At 42.3% G+C, this 22592-nt stretch overlaps 1 long non-coding RNA gene across 2 annotated transcripts in view; it reads left to right on the top strand.

Moving 5' to 3' along the window:
• Positions 1 to 469: 469 nt before the first annotated feature.
• LOC133509694 (uncharacterized) overlaps positions 470 to 22592 on the top strand; it is a 46978-nt gene continuing 24855 nt past the window's right edge. Inside the window, exons 1-2 of one of the 2 annotated variants that reach the window (XR_009797424.1) lie at positions 470 to 765; positions 7372 to 7424. This is a non-coding gene — a long non-coding RNA (uncharacterized LOC133509694). The remainder of the gene's footprint in view (positions 766 to 7371; positions 7425 to 22592) is intronic. The other variant, XR_009797423.1, reaches the window with a different exon arrangement.

The following is a 22592-nucleotide window of genomic DNA, read 5'->3' as shown; positions in this document are numbered from 1 at the left end:
CCCCACTTTTTTGTTATCTTTCCCTTTACGTTTGCACAATGCTGTATTGGATATATTTTATCGTTGTTAACATAAATCGTTGCATCACTGTTTTACATGTGATAGTTTTAGAACAATTTACTGAGCTCAGTACAACACGAACACCAATCACACAATTCACAGATTGTACCTCACGATCGAGTACTTTGCCCCATTAAAAAAAAAAAAAAAATGTTCAAAGGAGAAATACTAACTTTTGACTTCTTTTGGACTAAAAATGTCAAACTCGAAAATGTTTTACGCCTGAATATATTTTTTTTATACACAAAAATATGTAAAAACTGGATGTCGTGCAGCTTCTGCTGAATTATTCCCTTGCAATATTTTAAGAAGTAAAGCAAATCCACAGAAATTCAAGTCGACGTGCTCACGTGACTGCGCCTGGTCCAATGGGTGACGCGCCTCCATTCACGGTGGGCGGAGGAGGTTGTGGGCGTGCGACCAGAAGTTGATCGTCGAACTCTTGCGAATCGTGCAGCGGCTTCACTTGAATGGCGCTCGGCTGGCTCGGGGGACGTTTTTGCAGGGAGAAAAAGATCAAAATGTTTTGGGCATTTTTTTTTTCATTTGTTTGTTTGTTTTTAAATACCATATATAGAAATGCATGGGCCTGTTCTTTCAGGGAAAAAAAAAAAAAAGTTCCTTGCTGCGAATATGTGTTGCGGTTAAAATAGAAAGAAAAGTAAATCAAGTTAGGAGCCCAAACTTTGCTGCTGCACATGTTGGGTAAGTTGAACTTTTAAATTAATTCAAAGAATGTGCGACCCCCCCCCCCCCACGCCCAACCCACCCCGCGCACGCCTGTGTGTGATAGAATAAGAAAGTGTGTGCGTGTAAAACAGCTGAGCACAGCCTTCCTCTTTCCATTTTTCTCCCTTCGAAAGTTTCAATTCACCGAAGTTCACATTTCCGAGTAAACTGGATGAGCCGTGAAGACACCACAGCTGATCCGCTCTTTTAGTGACGTCATTGCGCTAAACCTTCTGGAATCTTGTGACATTCCGGGAATGTTTTCTTTGTTTGCGTCTGTTTTTGTTTTGGTTTTTTTTTTTTGTTTTTTTGCTATTGGCGCCCACTTTTATACACGGTGGGGAGGTTCGGTTCGCGCGTGGTTAAAACAGGAGTGTTCGACTTAGAAGTTGGAAAAAGTTTCACGGCCAGGAAGTCGCTGCGAGTTCTGCTGCGTTCAGGCGTTGTGGGGAAACTACACAATCCGAGTGAACGACTACTTGTTTCGTTGAAATACGCTAGCAGGGAATGTCCTCAAATGTGTTTTGGGGGGAAGGCAATGTGCGAAATGGCAGAACCAAAACCGGTCCACGGCCAGCGACAAGTCGATGAAGTCGCGGAGAACGCGAGCCAGATGAGCTCGAAAATAAGATTGAACGATTCGCCAGCGAGTCCATTTCGATGACATTCATATCATACATTGCTGGGAAAACTTTTTCTCAAGGAAGTGAAACTCAAGTAGTGGGTTTTTATACAGTTGCATTGATGTATTCTCAGTTCAACAATTGTTTTTTTTTTTTTTTTCAATGAAACTTTGAGCTTTTTAAAAGTTTAAACTGAAATCTGCATTTGCCCATTATTTCTACATTTACAATAAACTAGTTAATTAGTTGAATGAATACACTTTAAGTAACATTTTTTAACAAAAAAAAGTTAATGGGATATATCATTTTTTTCTGGACCCCGCCCCTCCTCCACCCACCTACGTGACTATCACACATGCAAGTAAAATATTGTAGATCATGTTGTACCCCCTTATTTTTTTTTTTTTGTTAACTACACTTTCCTTATGTTGTGGTTTGAAAGGCACTTTGTTCCCCCCCAAATCAACGTCTATTGAAACGTATTCGTATTTTTCCTTGAAGTATCGTTATTCATTTTCACTTTGAGCTCGGACAAACTTTGTGACAATGTGGGCTTTTGAGACCCTTTGAAGAAGATTTTCTTCAAGGACATGGTGTTTGTTTTCTCGCGTGCCAAAATCCCGGAGGAATGCGACGACCCCAGCACGAATGTTGTTCTTTATTCGCAAGCAAAACCAGTTTCGGAGCTTCCTGCGCTTGAGCCAAGCAGGATGTGTCACAGATTTAGACAGGCGGTTTCGGTTAGAGAGCTGTCCGGTGACAACTTGAGCAAACGATTCCATTAAATGTTCCTTTTTAAAAAATAAAATGAAATGGCAGACGGTTAGTGATGCGTCGGACTGCACGTCTTCCCTCGCATTTGGGATTCCTCGAGGCTTTTCTCCGAGTGGTCCCCCACCGCACACAAGAATACTTTACAGTCTTAGGTTGACTGAAGACTAGATTGTCCATGAGTGTGAAAGCGGACGGTTGAAGTGATCTGTGGAGCTCCCCTCGCAAGCGCTTTGAATACACATTTAAGTCCCATTGGCGACATTGCGCGACGCTAATCCCAAACGGGTTCGTCACCTCGCTGCCCGAAACGCGTTCAAAGTGTTTGGAATGAAGCTGGGACTGGTGAACGTTTGATTTCTTTATGTTGGTTCCCGTTTCCGAGCGAACACGAACCTTCGGACAGGCTATAAAAAAAAAAAAAAAGTTAGCATAGCGCTCGGCGCTTTCAAAATGACACAACGCGTCACGTGGGCTTCCCCTGGCCCACTTTGCTTCATTCATGTGGTCAACGCGCACACGCCAGCCGGATGGAAAGTGTGCGTGTGTGTGGCAGGATGTGAGGTGTGTGTCATAGATACGTGGACAATAGATGGGTGTGTTTTCATGTTTTATTTAGATGGGCTTTATTTAAACGGGATTGTTGTTTGACATTGCATTGTGTTGTGTGCGCGCGCGCGTGTCATTGTGTGACGGCAGTTTCCCGGCTGTGCGACCCGACCCAGTTCGAACTTGATCTTGATGTCTTGTTCCTGTCTGTGTCGACTGTACCTAATAATTCGACCCTGGTTACCTGCCATTTGCCCTCTTTTGTGTATGTCACCTGTTGCTAGGCAGAATCTGCAGGTGTGCGCGCCCCCCCCCCCCCCCGCGACGCACCATTCAAACTCACTACGTATGTATTCTGCCCCCCCCCCGTTTGTAACTGATACTCAGCACCTCGAGAAGCTCAGCCGACTGTTTTGCATCTCGAACCGCGAAGTCAAAAGTGAACAATTTGCGAGTTCCAGCGGGAAGCACTTCTTTGTGTCAGTAACTTCTTATCTTCGCCATCTTGACTTATTTAGGAACGAGGAGGCCACAATTAACCGCGGCGTTGACGAGCCGGTGGGATTTCATCAATTTGACGGGTGCAATCTTGCCTTCGGCGTGTCAAACGACACCGGACAGGACATGATATGCTAAAGGCCATGCGTCAATATTTGCATTTAGCACACGCGCGTATCATGTTTCAAAGGTAGTCTGTTTGCGCTGATGTATAATATTTGCACCTAGATACAGCTCGTTGTTTTTTTTTTTTTTTTAATGCGTGCATGCCACTTCACGCCTGCATTCAAAAGTCAGCCTTTGACATAATATTCCAAAAATGAATGCAATAGTAAGTGTGAGGGGTTGAAAATGACACGTGACCGCTTATTTCCTTCGTCGATGTCGGTGGGAGGAAATGACATTCCGGGTTTCATAACTGTCCTGTAGCACCGCTCAGCGTCCAAAAGTAGAAATGACACCCTCGCGGAGCCGAACACTGCAGCGCAGCTCTGCCGCCGTCTGCTGGTAATGTGGAGAAGTACATGTCATTCAACGAGACTTTGTATCCACGTAAATCGAAGCAGATCATATCAAGTCATATAGCATCACTTATATTTTGATCATCCCTCTCGTATGTATGAAATAAAAAAAATTAAATCGTTACAAATGGCACTACCGTGACCCTTGTGAGGATAAGCCAAATGGAGGGATGGATAGAGTTGTACTACGATTGAGTGCATTCGTATAAGTGATTTCTATATTTTATATCCGTTGACGATGGGACAACATTTATTGAGACCGAGCAAAGTTGCAATCGTATGGATTTTTATTTTTACCTCACGTGACCGATACCGTTTGAAGTCTTGCCCTCCTTTGGGAACGGTCGCCATTGATTGGTGGGCGCCGTCGGCCGCGCGTATTGATTGCTTGAAATGTGTCAAGTGGGGAAAATGCGCGAGCGGTGAGAATTCTTCAGGGTTGGGTTCACATCTTTGTTGACTCTTTAACAGAAGAAGTCACCGGCGCGTTCACCGTCGCTGAGTCAATTTGTCAGCTTCTGCTTGTTTTTCAACGTTTTATTACGCAACACTTTAATAGGATTACAGCTCAAACAGGCTCATTTTGATTGGGATTTTTGTCCCCATCAGGTTGCCTTGAAAACAATTTTTATTTGCATCCGCTCACAAGTAAAACAAATGTAGCAGCGGTTTGAGATACAAGTAACTCGAGCTCTTGTATCCCAAATTGCCTTTCCGCGTCAAAATCCATATTCCAGCCTCCTCTAAAAAAGAAAAAAAAACAACCATTTTTTTCATGCTATTTTAAGATTTAAAATGGCATGTTGTTTTTTTTTTTTTTGTATAAAACCTCATATGTAGCACGAATGAAACAGTCCAAGTTGACACGCTGTGGCGACCCCTCACGGGACAAGCCGAAAGGGAAAGAAGTTCACCGTGAACAAGTCATTGTGTGGCTCCTTCTGGTGTGTCACACGGCCACCAGGGGGCAGTGCACCACAGTCATGCGGACACAAAGAGAAACAAGTTTTAGAACTACTCCTACTTATGACTCAGGTGGCTGCAGTAACACTAGTCGTTCTTCACAGAGGATAAGGAATATATGCCGTGTTCAAATATCCGTTCGATCACATTTTAACACCACCACATTTATCCTGTCCGCCAGCCCGTTTATGCTATTGTGCATTAGGCTAACGTACCCCAAGCCAATTTTTTTTTTTTTTTTTTTTTTTTGACAGAAAACCTCAACTAGGAGAGACATTAATCATCTTAAAGCATTTTTAAAAAACATTTATTCATTATCTGGAAAATTAAAGCTTGAACAAACAAAACAAAACAAAAAAAAAAAAGGCATTTGTGCGGAATGTTAAACTCCGATGGAAGAATTTCAGCTTTCCCGGCAGTTTGGAATGCGACATAGTTTTGAACGCTTCCTTTTTATTAAAACAAACAAACAAAAAAAATGACAGATTACTACTGACTACTTCCTGGTAGTGTATATACATATATATGGAAAAAAAAAAAAAAAACACGCAAAAATATTTCTCGATTTTGAACATCGGGCTTGGTGGCCAGAATCAGAAGACAAAAGCGGTAAATTTAGTGCTCAGACGTTATTCCGTTGGACCTCACACAAATACGACAAAAGTCCCGAGCGCGTGTACGTGCGTGTGGTCCAACGACGAGCACAACAGTTTCCGAGTAAGCCGACGACGAAAAAGTGTTTAGACTGCCGAGGAGGTGAGTCGGCCTCTTCTCGGCCAGCGCAAAACGGCAACGGGCGGACGGAACTCGGCCCGGTCAGAATCTGTCATCAATCGGCGTACCCGTTTAAAAAAAAAAAAAAAACGTCAGCTTTAATTTGACACACACCCGGCGTGATGTGAGCTGGGATTTCATGAACAATAGAAAGAAAAATGGACAGTAGAAATTAAAAAGAAAAAAACAAAAGTAGTCCACAAAGCGCTCGGCGGCCGGCCGACTCCATTTTTGCACTGCGGATGTGTTTTATGATTATGGGATGGAAAGTCACACCGGTTATTTGCGACGACAAGCAACCGCCTCGCACAATAGAAATGAACACAATGGCGGGAAAGAATCCACACGTTTAAAAAAGAAAAACGACGGACGGACGCATCAAAGTGTGCAGTGGCTGTGAAAAGTCTACACACCCCTTCCACCATTAATGACTGACCGCCACTATTTCGTGAACATTTTTTTTTTTTTTTTTTCAGTTAAAGATTTTCAACAGGACGTGTAAATATAAAAATAGCAAAGAAAATAGGGTTGCACAAGTGTGCACACCCCTTTGGAAGCGGGCATGTGGCTTTTGCTCAGAACGAGCGGCTCACATTTCAACTCCTCTTCAACGGGCCTCGGCTCGCGTGGGTTGCCGGTTGAAGTTCCTCTGATGAAGCACAAACGGTAACCTTTTTTTTTTTTTTTTGCAGCACGTTTGCAATACACAGTACATGTTGTGATTAATGCAATTACTCCTCTTTACAGTCACATTTATTTTTATTTACAACTTAAAATTTAAAAACTAAAAAATGTGCCTGAAAATTTATTGACATCGAATAATTATTTTGAATGAAAAGTGATATCTTAGAACATTCATTTTGGTTCCAATTTTATGTAAAAAAAAGTCTTTTTTTTTTTTTAACTTTTAAAATGTAGTTTAAAAAGTGTGCTGTCTTTATCTTTGTCACATTACATTTTATGTACAGTTAAAAAGTGTGGAAAAAATTCCCTTTTTACATTCTAGAAAATGAAAATAAAATCCAACAGCTCATGAATTTTCTTTACAATTTGATTGTCAGCTTTTACAGTAAAACATCATTTAAAACAGTTCAATATGCTGTAACATTTAACTTAAAATATTTGGAAAAATCCCCAGTGCTTCCTCCTTTTTATGTAAAAAAAAAAAAATTAATTAAACTGTCAGATTTCATTCAATAATTTTAAAGTCAAAGCCATGTTTACAAATGTAGAAATTCTGTTTCCGTTTTTTGAAATAAAAAGTGGTGTCATCTTCCAAATATTTTTCTTTCTTGAACTGTTTTACGACAAAATCCTGCCGCGGGCCACAAACGACCCCCGAGCCAGCGATTGGCCACCCTGAACGAGATTCTTTGCATCTGTTGAGAAATGCAAAGAAGCGTCGTCTCCCCTCCCCGAAAGCCGCTCTTCACCCCAAGAGATTTCACCAAAATGAAAAAAAAAAAAAAAAAAAAAATCTCCCGGGACGCCTGGGAAAAGGGAAGCCGCTCGTTTTCCCCGCTCTTCGCGCAGTCGGTCACGCGCTCGTCCTTTTTCATTTTTCTTTTCGTTCTCATGACACGCACGCACCCTCCCAAGTCATAAGCGGAGAGCGTCTGAGGAAACTGAAAAATGACTCAGTTGGAACCGCATTGCTCATTCGCTTCATTCTTTCCTCCTCTCATCTTCGGGTTCTCTCCATTCTCGCCACGATCTGACCCCCCCCCCCACTCCCACTCCCACGCACTCCAATCCTCTGGGAGACTCGCTGTGTTTATGTCCTGTATATGTGCGCGCGTGGGAAGACGCCACCCCTCCCTTTTCCCTCCCTGGGCCGTGATTAAAAGATTCTTTTTCTCTTTTTGTCTTTCCGACTGCGTCAGTTATGAAGCGAGAAGCCGCCGTTGAAGACTCCGACGATGAAGAGGCGCAAATGGTGAGTGAAAATCATCACCGATATGATTTTTGTTTTCTGTGCCAAATTTGTCCGTCTCAGATCGGTTTGGCAGCGGCTGCAGCGTTCTCATTTGCATTTTTTTTTGGGGGGGGGGGGGGGTAGGATGATTATGAAATATGTACACAGAAAAGCGATACTGCATTTTTGGGGTGGGGGAAGTCACGTGATTGGTGACATCATCACGGCTGCTGTTTGATGCCCTTTGACGTCGAAAGTCAGCTAGCTTAATGCTAATGCTAAAAATTATCGAAATGCGTCAATGTAACAGGAATTCTAAAATCTTCAATGCGCTACTTTACACGCACCGAGCTGCAACACCTACAAAGGCGCATTTTCAAAATTTTTCTTCATGTCCTTGCTTTTATTTATATATCTGGATCCGCAGAGCTCAGTGCTGCCCACTGTGGCACGAGGCGGTACTACAACCCGAAGGCGCATAACTCTAAATCCCGTCTCGCCTGTTCAACGTTATGTTCACAGTTCTGTTTCGTGTTCATATTTCAATTCCATATTTGGACCAGTGAGAGTTCGTGTGGTTTTCTGTCATTTTGCAGGACGAGAAGGATTTCAAGTTTTAGGGCAGGACATTAGCTTGTCGATGGATGTCATGTGATCAAACTTGTGCTTTTGCTCTGATTCATAAGATCTTTCATGTTGCTTCCGCGTGTGAGGTATTTTTTTTTCAGTGTCTGCTAGTCAAAGTCAGTTTTCTTGCCGTACTTCTGCTTTCCCCGAGAGGGGCGTTATGAATATGAAACCTTAGAAATGTATCGCTGTATTCCATACACAATTTTTTTTTTTTTTTTTTTTTTTAAAATCCATAATGCGGTTTTGACGTACGAAGTTAAGGAAAACAATTCGTTCAACAATTGCTCGATTTAGTTTTAAAAAGTGTTTTGTTTATTTCAACGTGATCCAAAGTGAAACCAATTTTCGATCTGATTTTTAGCGATGAAAGAGTAGATGGACATAATTAGATCTTGCGGGCCACGTGAAGTGATGCGGTGGGCCGGATCTGGCCCCAGGGCTTTGAGTTTGATAACCCCGCTGTGGCGTAAGTCCAAACGGCCGTCAAATCTAGCGACATTTCAGGAAAGATGATAAATAATCCGCATTTGTGACCATTCTGCCCGATACGCGTAATATGTATATGAAATTTATGACATCATTTTAAGCTATTTCAATGTTTAAAAGGCGCACACGGAAGTACAAAAGTGATCTTTGACCTTTGGCCTTTTAGTGTGTAAATAGTTTGGAAGTGATATCCTTTTCATGCAAGTATTGTTTATTTACAGATCATGTACTCACTCATATGCAAACGTATCCAATTAATCCACAGCAATTTTCTGACTAAATCTTATAAATTGTGCAAATGTTCATCCGGGAAATACGTCGAGTGTGGTGTAAGGGCGCCCCCTATCGGTCAGACTAGGAACTTGCACAACTGTTTGAAATCTTTTTGTTGTTGTTGTTGTATAGTTGTTTTTTTTTCCTACTTTGTGCGGGTCCGGATGGTGTGGTTTGCTGTCGGTTCTAAGAGAGAAAGAAGAGAAAAGCAGCGCGTGGGCGGGTCCGGATGACTCAGCGGGCCTGCCGCAGGTCGCGGGCGGTTTCAGCAGCAAACGCACCCCCGCGCAACATTTTGACCAAATACTCGCGAGGGCGCTTGAACGCTCCTCACCAGCAGTTTTCACCTGAGTCACAACCGGTTGAGGGTGTAGACCCCCTTGTGAGGATAAGCAGCTCAGAAAATGGATGACTGGATGGATGGATGAATGAATGGATGAATGAATGGATAATAATAACCTTCAGCGTCGGTGGCCGGTAAATATTTGCACCAAATATGAATTTTGTGTCATGTCTTGAGGCTGTTCAAGCAAACCTAACTTTATCACTGTTTTTTTTTTTTTTTTTTTTTTGGGGGGGGGGCAACTCTGCTCCTGTTTATCCTCTTAAGTTTTTTTTTTTTTATCAAATTAAAATTGAACGTGACAATTTCGTGGAATGTGGACTATGCCGAACGTATTGCAAATTTGCGCTAACCGGCGTTCCTTTGGATGTTCAAATTGTTTTTTTTTTTTTTTTTTTTTTTTTTTTTTGCTTTTTTTCTTTTTTTCTGCTTCCTGCATCGTTGACTTCTGAGGCAACAGCGCCTTGAGAAACATCAAGAAAAATGAAAAAAACAAAAAAATTACTTGATTCATCCGCTAAAGAGATTACTTGTTACAAAGCAAATCTGGCATAAAGTATTACTCATAATCTCCTGAAATAAAATGCCATTGTTCCAATTTTCCTCATTGCAAAAAAAATTGACGTGATGTTCTGAACTCTTGCAACTCTGTTGCTCACCAAAACAGCAGCCCACACGTTCGGGATTGTCCGCTCTCCACCAATTAATAGAAAGTCATGCTCCACTTTTATATCGGAAAATATAAAACTGTATGTACTATTATTATGACTTGCACAAAATCCTACTTACCGATTCTGTCCAGCAATATAATATGCATGATTTTTTTTCTTTTTTTAATTGCGCTGTGCATTTGTGTATCCCTTAAATATTTTCTAGTGCCCCCACTGGAGTGATTCAAAGTTGTCCTCACAAAGGGGGGGGGGGGGGGACCGTTGCCCTTGCTGATGACAAACGTGAGCACGTGACGTCAATCAAGTTATTAAAAACGATAATTAAGGCTTGTTTGTTGGGTGCAGCAACATTTTGTTTCGTTTTGGAGGAGGAAAAACAAAACAAACCAAAAAAAAAAAACTGCCGCTGAGGCTGCCAGGAATGTGACGTCACGAAAGCGCGTGTGTGCTTTTAGGCGCGCGTGTGTGTTTTTTGTGTGTTACTGCAGAGCAGCAGTAGTAGTAGTAGTTCTTCCACATTCCACTAGATGGCGACTCGCGCCCATGTTTTCAACAGCCAGTCCCCCCCCCCGCCGCCCCCTCGAGTTTCTCGTCCCAACTTGACGTCCAGCATAGAATTCAGCACGTACTGTGGCAGTCCTCCAGTTGAGAGGGTTTTTTTTTTTTTTTTTTTTTTCAAATGTTACATGTACAAGTGGTGGCCATTTTCATTTCAATGACCCCCCCCCCCCTTTGCTTTTGTGGTTAAAACTCAACTCATTTGACCGAAAAATGATTAATTCCTGAGAGTTTTAAAGATATTTTAAATATTAAGAAACACCTGACAGGAATCAATCACCTTTCGGTCAGATGCAGATGATTTATTTCCAATGTTTTATTAATTCGGTTTAAATGTGCTTTCATATAAATAATTGGACGATTGCAACTTTTTTTTTTTCATTTCAGGTACTAACTTTATTGGCCGTGTTTTACGAGCATTTCTTTGATTAAAAACTTCATTGATGCCATTACAGCGTATATTTGCCCCCCCCCCCCCGCCCCGTTGTTTCTATATTCCATCATTTATTTAACTTGTTTTCCTTTCTCGCACGAATGAAAAATGTGAGCTCGTTTGAAACCACAACAGCAACAAAATTAATTATTTCAAGCAAATTGAAATGTTCAGAGTGCAAGGTAAATAAAAGGGGGGAAAAAAAAATCCAATATGCTCGGTGGTTATTATAAGACACAAATGGAAAATGTTTATCAGTAGTAATAAAAAAAGAAATCTAACAACAACCACAAAAAAAAAATCAGACGTGAAGTACCGAAAGTAAAAGAAAACAGCTGTGCATGTTTATAAAAAAAAAAAAAAACATCACAAAGAAATCGGGTTTAAATTATAAATGCTCAAAAACCGTTTAAGACTGTCGAAATGCAAATTTATATTTACAAACCAATGAAAATCTTAAACGTTCCATAACGTGCATTTGGTGCGTGTAACTGAAAAATATCTAAAATAAAAAGTAATTTCATTGAACTTGATTGGCTCATGAACGCCATTTTTTGGATGCTCACATGACAGGAAAAGAAGCAAAATGACTTCGGTATTTTTTTTTCTCTTGCATTTTAACACAAAAGTAGGCCGACTTTTTTTCTCTTTTTTTAAAAGCATTCGCAAGAAAAATAGTGAAAAAAATCTCCACAGAAACGAATGAAAAAAGTTCAATATTGATGACGTCGACTGCATTTTGCACTTTAACCACGTGACAACCAACCTTTTAAAGGCCAATTTAGTAACGCCGTTAAATTAAGTCTCCTGCGCTGTTATTTTCTGTTTTAAAATATGAAAAAAAAACCCTTTCACTAACAGTATCGCTTTAGAAATGCTCACAAATCGTGTTTTGAAAAATATTTGTGTTTTTGTGATAATCACGAGTTTAAAAAAAAAATTAAACACGTGTAACCCAAGCGGCAAATCGCCCATTTGTTCTCGTAACAAACAGCCAGAAGTTAACCTTCATCATCATCATCATCATCATCATCATCATCAAGAAAATGTCACGTGCTAGGTTCTAAACTTCCGCCAATGTCGATTTCACGGAACCGCTTCGACATTCTCTTTAATTTTCCATTTTCTCATCCAGGAAAACAAATAAACAAACAAGGACGGGCTGTCTTCTCTCTCTCTCTCTCTCTCTCTCTATCTCTCTCTCTCTCTCTATCTCTCTCTCTCTCTCTCTCCTCTCTCTCTCTCTCTCTCTCTCTCTCCTCTCTCTCTCTCTCTCTCTCTCTCTCTCTCTCTCTCTCTCTCTCTCTCTCTCGCTCTCTCGCTCTCTCTCTCTCTCTCTCTCTCTCTCTCTTCTCTCTCTCTCTCTCTCTCTCTCCTCTCTCTCTCTCTCTCTCTCTCTCTCTCTCTCTCTTTTTTTTTTTTTTTAAATGGAACTTTTTGAAAATATGTATCCTCTAATTCACGCCCACGTGATTGCTCGTGGAGTTCCTTTTAAAAGGCAGCAAGCACCAAATGTCGTCTTCCAATTAATTTTTTCAAACGGCGTTGACTGCACAACATAAGCAATAATATCGACTCCAGCTCAAATATTTGTTGGACTTCAAAAAAAAAAAAAAAAGAAGGTCTTATCGAGGTTGGAGCTTGTGAGAGTGTCGTCATATCCAATTATGAATATGATGTGAGACTTTTCAAATGTCTTTTAATATTCGCTTTTCGGTTTAAGTCAGCACGCAAAGAACACAAACATCATCATCCTCACTTTTTCTCCTGTATTATTTTTTTTTGCCTTCTCATATAGTTATAGCTTTAGATTTTAGACGTTTAGTGTTACAAATGCTAAAAAAAAGTTTCAGGTTATGAAACATAACTGACAGAAAAAAGTCCTCAAAGCAACAAGTTTTTTCTTGTTACAATATATATAATTTTTCTTTTTTAATTTTTTTTTAAAATTTACTTCAAAACAAATAAAACGTAAATGTGGTACTTGTGAGAGGGTAGAATCAAACATATAGCTGCCAAACACACGTTGCATCCGCATGATTATATTTTTATTTTAAAATGAACGCGAATTTATTTTTACTCTACAGAATTAGAAATAAAAAAGTTCCAACATGATGCAATAAAAAAGTGGAAATTGCGTTGAAGTGCAAATCGTGACATATTTTGGCATTTTCTTTGAGAGCCTCAGCAAACATTAATAAGGTCGAGTCAGGAAGACTAACTTGAATTATATTTGATAGTTGCAATTATTATTATTATTATTATTTATGCATTTGCAAAGTGCGTCAGGCGTCACGTGGTATCCGATATCGACCCGACCGTGCCGGCAGCGTTCCTGGAACTTGTGCGGAAGTGATAGAAAAGCAAGCTGCTCCCTACGTAAAGAAGCGCATCTGTCCCAAAAAAGTCACAAATACATGCATACATACATTATATATGGAATAAAGAACGCTTACGCAATATTCTTATCGGAGCTGGTCAATTTTTCGACTTTTCCGTGTGTGTGTGTGTGTGTGTGTGTGTGTGCGTGTGCGCAGATTTCTGAAATGAGCTTTTACGATTCGACTTTTAACAAAATAGATCGTCATCATCATTATGATAATATGATAAAAGATGGCTAAAATCGACCACAAATGTTAACAGAAAAAATGTTGTCAACTTAAAAAAAAAGCAAAACGTTTTCTTTTTTTTTTTTTTGGGGGGGGGGTTATTTTAGCAATTAACACATTTTAGCGAATTGGGATGTTTTGTTGGCTTTTATAAATACAGTTTATGTGCTGCTGCTTGTTAAAAAAATGGCGCTTGAAGGTCTTGAAAAAAATCAAACGTATACCAAACAAGTTTTATTTCATGATGGTAACTCATTAAAAAAAAACACCTTCAGTATTAAAGATGCATATTGTGACTATCTGTAGAAAGTAAAAAAAAAAAAAAAAAAGCGTTCCAAGATGAAAAAGAGGTGGCAATATGGCGTTTGAGTGCAAATTATGTCATATTTCACGACGTATTTTACCGATCAAGTTAAAAAAAAAAAAAAAGCTGTCATGATTTGAATTAGCATCATTTGCAATTTTTTTTATTTCCACGAGTGAAGACATTTTTTTGCACACCTTCGAAGACGTGTCGAGTGGCGTTTGTGAGGCCTCCAAATATTCCAGACATTTTTGGTTCAGTTCAGGATCCGATTTGTTGTCATTTTTAACCGAAGCAGTCGCTGCACTCGCCTTTACGCTTATGGACAACTTCAAGTCCAGAATGAAGGCAAACAAAACAAACAAAAAAAAAGTGGAGGACCCTGACAAAAGCTGTCAAACTCCACACAGGAAGGCTGGAATGATCCCGGCTTTGAACCCAGAACATCACAACTGTGAGCCACGTGGGATAATCACTAGGCCCCCGTCACCGTTGCCACAAAAAAGGCAAAGAGCTCAACGTATAAAAACACTGAAGGGAGTTTTTGGACAGTTGGTGCAGGACTCAGTTTCTGTTGATGGCCTGCAGGTGTTTTGGCCCACATTTGATGACAGCGGACCTGTTGATACTCGCACTTCAGCACCCGCAGTTTCGCCACCACTGGGGGGGGGCAAACCAAAAGTCCTTTGAATGGACTTCATTTGAGCGTGTACATGAATGACAAGGGGGCTCAAGACGGAGCCCTGCTGCACATCGCCAAAGTGACGCCCACCCAAAAGGGTATCTTATTTCCTGTAGATGGCAGGAAAGGACATCTCCACTGAATGAAGCTCTTCTCCTCACTTCTATGTAGTTCCCTTGCTCCAAGATGCCACCAAAAAGGATGTCTTTTTTTTTTTTTTTTTTATTGGACTTGGATTTGGCCTGAGCACAAAAACAGCAAATAGGTGTGTTTTCAAGGAATAACAGAAAGTCCCCTTTAAAATCTGCAAACGGGCAAATTTGCAAATGCCAAAGGCCGCCCAAAAAAAAAAAAAAACAAAAAAACCAACAACCAAATTTCGAGTCTTGCCGTTGTCTGACTTTGCGAACATTGGCCAGGCGTCGGTGACTATTTCCATCTTGTTTTGGCAGACACGGCGGCGGGCCTGACGTAAAGAAGCGAGGCAGGGAAGCCGCGACGCAGTCAGTCGGGGGGGGACACCATGCAAATCAGCGATCGTCATCGAGCGCGCCTTGTTTTTAACTGCACTGGCAAGTGAGGATGAACAAATACTTTATTACTTTTCTGGCTTCGCGCTTCAGTCAAAATCTCCCGTGTCGCCCCCCTGCCCCCCCCTAACTGGGGCAAGTTGTCATATGTCGGGGGGGGGGGCCCAATCGGCTTCATGCTGAGCGTCGCGTGAGTAGCGCGGGCCACGGGCTATCCGGCTAGCTCTTCACGCTACGCTAACCAGCAGTATTAGGATTGGCGACATGATTCTTTTTGTTTTTAAAGCCGAACCTGCAAGAACGTTGCTTTCTTTATGGCTGGTGTCTTTGGAGAAAAGTTCAAGACCGAGAAAATATGATTTAGCTCGAGAAATATGATGTTGCGTGAAGAGATCTGCAGCGTGAGTGAATGGCGTCATTTTTGCCGGCGTTTTCTGTGCTAACGTGATGTTTATAAAAGACGTTGTAGACGTTTAAGGTTCCTCCGGGTGATTTTAAGCGCTCCCCTTTGCCGTTTTTTAGTCGTTTTGCGAAAGATGTACGTAGAAGTATCCCGTATGTGCATGTACGGGATTGCCGGATGTATGTGTGCGTGTGTGTATGCCGACTTTTCCATTTTGCATCACTTCTCATTAGCTAATGTAGCAAAACCACGGAAACAATTTTGTTTTCTTAGCGTCTTCAGTCATTTTTTTCCCTTAGTACGAGGAGTATACACGTGAAAGTTTTTCATCTGTGCCAAGTTATCCAAATGAGTATTTTGTGGGATTGTTCAAATCCCTTTTGAACGTCTCCTCCTTCCTCAATTGCGTCCAAATCATCCGCTTTGCCGTATGTATTTTTAGCGCAGCGCCTGCAGATTAGCGCGTTTGTGCTCCGATGACCTTTTGATCGAGGAGATAAGCGATATCAGCTGCGGCGGTTGCCACGGCGATGGACAAACGACGCACTCGGGCTGACGAGCGCGCGTGACGCGCAAAAGTTTGGGTTCAAAGTCACGAAACGGCCTGGCTAAGCAACATTGCATAATTTCCAGGTCAAATCTGAACTGTTTTGATATTTGACAGCGACTGGAAAAAAAACAAAACAACAAAAAAAAATATATATAATATATATATATATATATCAGCCTGAAATTTGATGACTTTTTCAAAGTGACCCAAAATACACAACATGAAAACATTGCAGATCAAAAAGCGGCTTTGTTTCCAATGAGAACTGGATTTTTAAATTATTTTTTTTTTCTTAAGCACGGTGGAATCTTGAACCTGCCACAAGTAGCGTGTGGATTCGTTACTGGACTCAAACGGTCTTGTCACACCTCGAACGGTGCCGGTCATTTTTAGGTCTCCTGCCTTTTTTTTTTTTGTGGCGCAAACTAAAGAAATTCAAATGATGTTGCGTTGAATTCACCACAAACGTGTCCCTGTTGCGCCGCGACTGAATCAAAACGAGCGTCGAGGTGACGTTGACGCCGCCATCCAAGCAAGTGAGCTCCAGCTAACTTTTGCAGCGAGTCTTGAACGACTCAAACGGGTCATTTAGCAGTTTTACTTTCTCCTCGTTCTCCTGTTGAGCTTTTCTACTCTTTCTTTTTCATTGCGGTCTTTACACGGGCTGCTATTTGAAATTGACTTCAAAGCTCCACGTTTTATCTCTTGAAAACATCATTTTTACTACTTTGACCCCGGCGCATTGTGCTTATGCACAATTTATATATATATATATATAAACCCCTCTTTTTCTTCTTCTCAATTCAAGGAAGAAGTATAAATTGAAATTGTGTGCAGATCCATTTGCGTTCCGCCAAGATGATTCGAAGAGCAGGCTGCGGCGTCGACTCCGCTTGACGTCGTGCGGACAAAAGAAGGCCGCCGCAAATGCGAGCGGCTTGGCGCGACTCATCTTTTTTTATGAGTCATTAATCAGTCGTTTTTGTTGTGTGCCCCGGAGGAGTTTAAAGGAGAGCGCAGACCATGCAGGTCGGGTTTTATTTATTTATTTATTTTTTTTATGTAAGCCAAATTTTTATTTATTTCTTTTTTTAAAACCGAATCCAGGCAAGTCGCAATTTAGAGCCAGGCACCTTCAGCGTGGTGCGGCCGGCCGGGCGGTGCTGAAGCCTACCGGAATGCAAGCGGCAGAGAAGGTCCCGTCATCGTCGTTTTTGAGAATTTATGCCCGTCAATTTGTTTGTCCACGAAGCGGTTGTTTGTTGGATCGGAATTACCGGAAGATTTATGCTAATTTTCCGTTAGCCCGCCTATGGCGTTTCATGTTGTATGCTGACATTCATCTTGGCGACTTTTGTTGAATGTTTGGGTGTTTAAAAACAAAACCAAAAAAAAAACCGACAATGCTTAATGCTCAGTTGTATGTGTTGCTCCTCCGTGTAAGTTTTCGAGGTAGCAGTTGTGTGAAGATTTGAATTCCTGTAGCGGCTCAACCAATTTCTGTCTGATGTTTTGCATGAAGCAAGCAGACCTCTGTTGGGTTAAGTGAAGCATTTTGGTCTTTAAATATGCGACGACGTTGCATTCTCTCCAGTTTCGCTGGAAAGGAGAAAAACAGCTTGAAGCAAACACACTTTGCCTCTTACATGGAGTTCTGCGTAAGCGTGAGGTTTTCTTTTCGCGTCTTCGAAGTGACGATTTCTGACAAAAGTGCGACCAGGAGATATATATTTTTTTTTAATACGGTCTTGCAATATCTCAAATGTGCACCTATTGCGGTTTCGTCTGGGTCGTGTCCGCCACGATAAACGATCGTTGACCGTTAGCGGAAAAGACGGCGCCGAGGTCGGAAATAAACTTAGAACCTCGCGCGCGGTTGCGTCACGTAACCGTCGCCTCGCTTGCTTTGTTGAACGTGAAGAGAAGTTGTCTGAGGCATCATGAGGTGACGGGGGGTGGGGGGAGGCTGGTCCCAATTAAAGATGGTCCGCTTGCACTTCCTGCCCCCCCAAAAAAAAAAAAAATTCCTTGGCAACGTTTGCGAGTGTTGGCGAGAAGAAGGCGCAGCTGCTCCATCGGGACGCCGCGCACGTCATCCGCTGCATCATCGCCGACGGCGACTGCCAAAATCGTGCATCAACCCCGCCCCCAAAAATGCCACAAAAAGCTTTTTTTTTTTGCCCTTCCTCAACATCCTCGTCTTCCTCACGACATTCGGACTCATCAAGTTGCTGCATGTGGTCAATTTTGTTCAAATGAGAAGATCAGTTCGCATTCTCGGTTGTGTCGCGTTTAGTTTTTGTTGCTTTAATAATTCCCAATGTCAGATCTGAATGTGCCATTAACTAAATTACGTTAAACAGCAGCTCAGGACGGTGGGCTGAGAGACATTTTTGAAATGATATTCACGTGACGTGAACGGCGCAACGCTAATCCTGACCTCGTCTTTCAAAACCAAGTGAAGGCTCAATCGTGACGCTTAAACCAATGACAGTCAAAACCCCATCCAAAGCGTTAAAACCCTGGACCCTAACAACAATAACCTTTCCCCTAGGATCCCTAACCTCAAACCTGAACACTCCTAACCCTAACCCTACCTTCTCCCTCACCCTAACGCGCAACCCTCGCCCCCACCCCAACCCTACAAATCTAATCCTAAATTCTGAACCGAACCTAATGGCTGATTCTAACTCCCACCCTGACCCTAAAGTCCCATCTTCCTAACCCCAACTAACCCCCCCCCCCCCCCAATTTTTATCCTAATCCTGAACGCGAACACTAACCCGAAAGCACGATACAAGAAGCCATTCCGTGCAGACCCAAATTCCCTTTTGGGGAACTGCTTCAGTAGGTGCCGCCGTTTTGGTGAGCGAGTCACTTCTGAGTTAATGTCCGTCCGTGCGGAAAAAAATGCTCCTACTTACCTCCGAGCTAACTCATTTTTCTCCTGATGATGAGAAAATCAGGGGAAATCTTTTTGGGGGTTTAACCATTTGAAGAAATAAAATTGGACAGGATTTCCCCCCCCAACCCCAAAAAAAAAAAAAAGAAAAATGTTTTTCCCCTGTTTAGTACAATCGAGCTGCACGCCAAGACAAAACAATCCTCTGTGTGACTTTCATGATTTTGTCCACTTTGCTTTGTTTCCTGTTGACGGCCTCCGTTGGGTCAGAACACGTCCTGACCGCTTTTTTTTTTTTTTTTGTGTGAGACAGACGGCAACTTTCAAGTCGGGTCACCTGTTGCCGACCGCTCGATTTGTCAAGTGCGTTTTTTTTTTTTTGTTTTTTTTAATGTTATGTTTACATGATATCCGAGGTTGACTTCATGCGATACTTTTAAAAGTCTGAGAGTGGAGGAGGACCACATTGTACTTGTTTGCTGCAACACTCCCACACACACACACACACACCACACACACACACACACACGCACAAAAAAACCAAAGAAAAAAACACAAGGCGCTTGGTTCGCCTCCCACACTAACGAGACGTACTTGTTACACGTGTGTCATTTTACATTGGGGAAAAACACACACTTGCGCTTAATACCAAACTGGATGCCCAATGATAGTATTTTGAAATTATTTACAAATGTAGTGACTTGGCGCTGAGGCAACTGGCACCAAAAAAAAAAAAAAAAAAAAAAAAAAAAAAAGCTCCTGGCAACAATTTTAGCTGCACTTTGATCCATGGAATTGACCAAAACGGCGTCAGAAAAGTTTCAGGATCGGCGTTGGGGGGGGAAAAAAACCCCCCAAAAGATTCTGAAGATGGACAAACCTGGTTCAGTGTAATTTTAAATAATCATAATAATAATTTTTTTACCCCCTCTTTCTTGACATCAATGTGACCAGTTTTGAGCAAGCCAAAAAAAAAAAAAAGCACACTACTTAGTTTGCATCCACCAACAAGATGGCAACCCCCAAAGGCGCTGTTCATAAATATCGGCGTGGAAACGGGAGCACAGAACATTCAAGAGACAAATGATGTATCCCTATTGAAATATATATATATATAGAAATAAATATTCCACTCCAACCCACCCAAAAAAATTCTCTTTAATTTTCACTGCGAACATTAGCGTTCTATGATATTGTAATTATGGAGGGAAATCAACGTGTGTCTGTGTATATGTATATATATATATATTTGTTTTTTTTTTTGTTTTTGTTGTTTTTGCTTCAATTCGATGGACAGGCGGAACAGTGGATCAGCTGGTAAGGCGCTCGCCTCACATTTCTGAGGACCCGGGTTCGATCCCGGCCTCGCCTGTGTGGAGTTAGCATGTTCTCCCGCGTGCCTTTGTGGGTTTTCTGCGGGTGGCCACTCTGGTTTCCTCCCACATGCCAAAAACACGCAACGTTAATTGGACACTCTAAATTGCCCCTAGGTGCGATTGTGAGTGCGGCTGTTTGTCTCGATGTGGCCTGCGATTGGCTGGCGACCAGTTCAAGGCGTACCCTGCCCAATGATGGCCGGGATTGTTTCCCGGTGCTCCCGCCATCCTTTTCTGAGGATAAGCGGCTAAGAAAATGGCTGGATGGATGAATGAATTCAGTGGACATGGTTTTGCTCCTTATGGTTTGCATGCCTTGGCCACGTGGGGGCAGTATAAGTACACAGAGACACATTTCAAAATGAACTCCGGCGCTCTAATATTCGCATATTTCCAGACAGTCGGTGTAGTTCCACCGTTTGTGTTCAAATAAACCGTCATGATGATGCCCCAATTAGTTTGCTCAACTCATTCCCCTCCAAAATAATCTGCCAGTAGATTTTATTTTGTTTTATTGTTTGTTTTTCAGCACAATTGTGTTGCTCAGAGGCCACAATGATTTGTGGGCTTCCTCCACGACGACTTTTGTTTGGTTTTCAGGAACGTGGCTGCGGTCGTGTGACCGGTCGCAAACCGGAAACAGTTTCCTGCCAGCGTCCCCCCTCAAAGCATAAAATAAACAACACACGCATTGAAAGGCGGCAAACGTCACGAGCGTCGGGTTGACGCGCTCACGCCGCTGCTGGCTTAATTGAGGCCACGCAGCGGCGGCGATGAGCTCGTCGGTGGTGTTGTCGTTTTACGGGGATGAGATTGACCCGAGCGCTTTGCTGCCGAAAAGGGCTGCGAAAAGTGCACCAGAGTCAATAATCAGCCATCTCGTTTTTGTATTGGTTGAGAGCCGGAATGTCGCCGCCATAGTCGGAAAGCAGTTTGTTCAATTTTTTTCTGCCTTCGCGGGCTGCAGATGTCGACGGCCAGCGTCCGTCTTGCCCTTTCGGTGGTTCTCCTGTGCCAAAGTCATGCGGTCGCGATCTGCGAGCTGCCTAAACGAGCCGAGCCGAGCCGCGAGGTTGCACCGACGCCGAATGCGGCCTCCATTTTCTTGCGTTTTGCGCCACGCGGGCAATCGAATCCTTCTCGATGAGTTTGCCGCCTAAATGGGCCGCGGCGCTTCTCGGGGGAGAAATACGCATCGCCTCTTTATATTTAGGGAATTTCCTCATATTGTCGCCACCTCCTCGGTGATCAGCAGGGGGCGCAATTGATTCGGGCCTGACCAGTTAGCTGCCTAAACGGGCTGCGGATATCTTTTTTTTTTTTTTTTTTTTTTTTCCCTTGGGGTGGCGGAATTGCGATATTGTGGTCACGTCCCGACGCATTGAAGGACACAATTAGAATTTGCCGGATGACGAAGAATTTGACGCAGCAGCGCATTGAAAACGTTTACAAGTCGTAACAATTTGTTCCTGGTGCACGTTTGAATGTCAACGGGTGAAGACCATCCGAGCCTGCGCATCCTTTCTACCTACTCGTAGTAGTAAAATTTCTTCTTTTCGCTTTCAGGAAAAAAAAAAAATGTATTCCGCTGTCTAATGTGAAAGTAATGAAAGCCGTTTTTTCTTTTTTTGGGTGACTCAAAAAGCGTTTGCGCTAATTTCCAAAACCGCACACGAGACGGCACGTGGGTGCGCGGCGGCGTCAACGCGTGCATATTTCATGAAAATTGTGAAATATTTTCAAGAAGGGATGAGCGTACGATTCTTGGGCAAGACTCAGAAATTCACGAGGGATTCATAAATGAAGTCACGCTGCATTTTCAAATGACAGTTTCCAGATTTCATAAAGTTGACATTTTTTGAAGGCATTTCAGTTTTTTTTTTTTTTGGGTCATTTGAATAATGCGAATATTGACAAGTCATATCATGAAAAGCATTTTTATCACACGCTTCAGTGAGATTGTGTTCCGGTCTTTGTGCAGGTTTCAATTGGGTTCCATCTGTTTTTAATAAGGGCAGTCCCTTATTAGGTGTCATATTATATTTTGTTTTTAGTCATTATTCCCCCATGAAGGGCGAGATAAAAGGAAAAAGTCGCTCTGAGCCTTTGCGGGCTTCCTTTTTGTAGCTTTCTGAAAGGCGACGCCGTCGGCATCCTCCTTTTCGGGTCCTTTTTGGCGTGGAAGCGGCCGCCCGCCGGTACGATTCCCGCATCCTCCTCGCCACTTCCCTGCCATCCGTCTCTCTCGATGAAACTTTTCTTTCTGTGCTCGTGTTTGGTCTCGTCTTCCCGCTCGGCTGCGACGTGACTAATTTTGTGGTGTGTGCGTGTGAAAAACAAAAAGTGTCCCGCCGGCCGCTGGAAAACAAAAAAGCAAAATGAAAAAAAAAGAAACAAGTCCTTGAAATGCTTGCATTTGTTTGCTGCTGTTGTGCCGAA

This window comes from Syngnathoides biaculeatus, chromosome 12 (assembly GCF_019802595.1).
Source record: "Syngnathoides biaculeatus isolate LvHL_M chromosome 12, ASM1980259v1, whole genome shotgun sequence".
Taxonomy (NCBI): Eukaryota; Metazoa; Chordata; class Actinopteri; order Syngnathiformes; family Syngnathidae; genus Syngnathoides; species Syngnathoides biaculeatus.
Note: the sequence above shows the minus strand (reverse complement) of the source record. Positions and strands in the feature narration are given on the sequence as shown.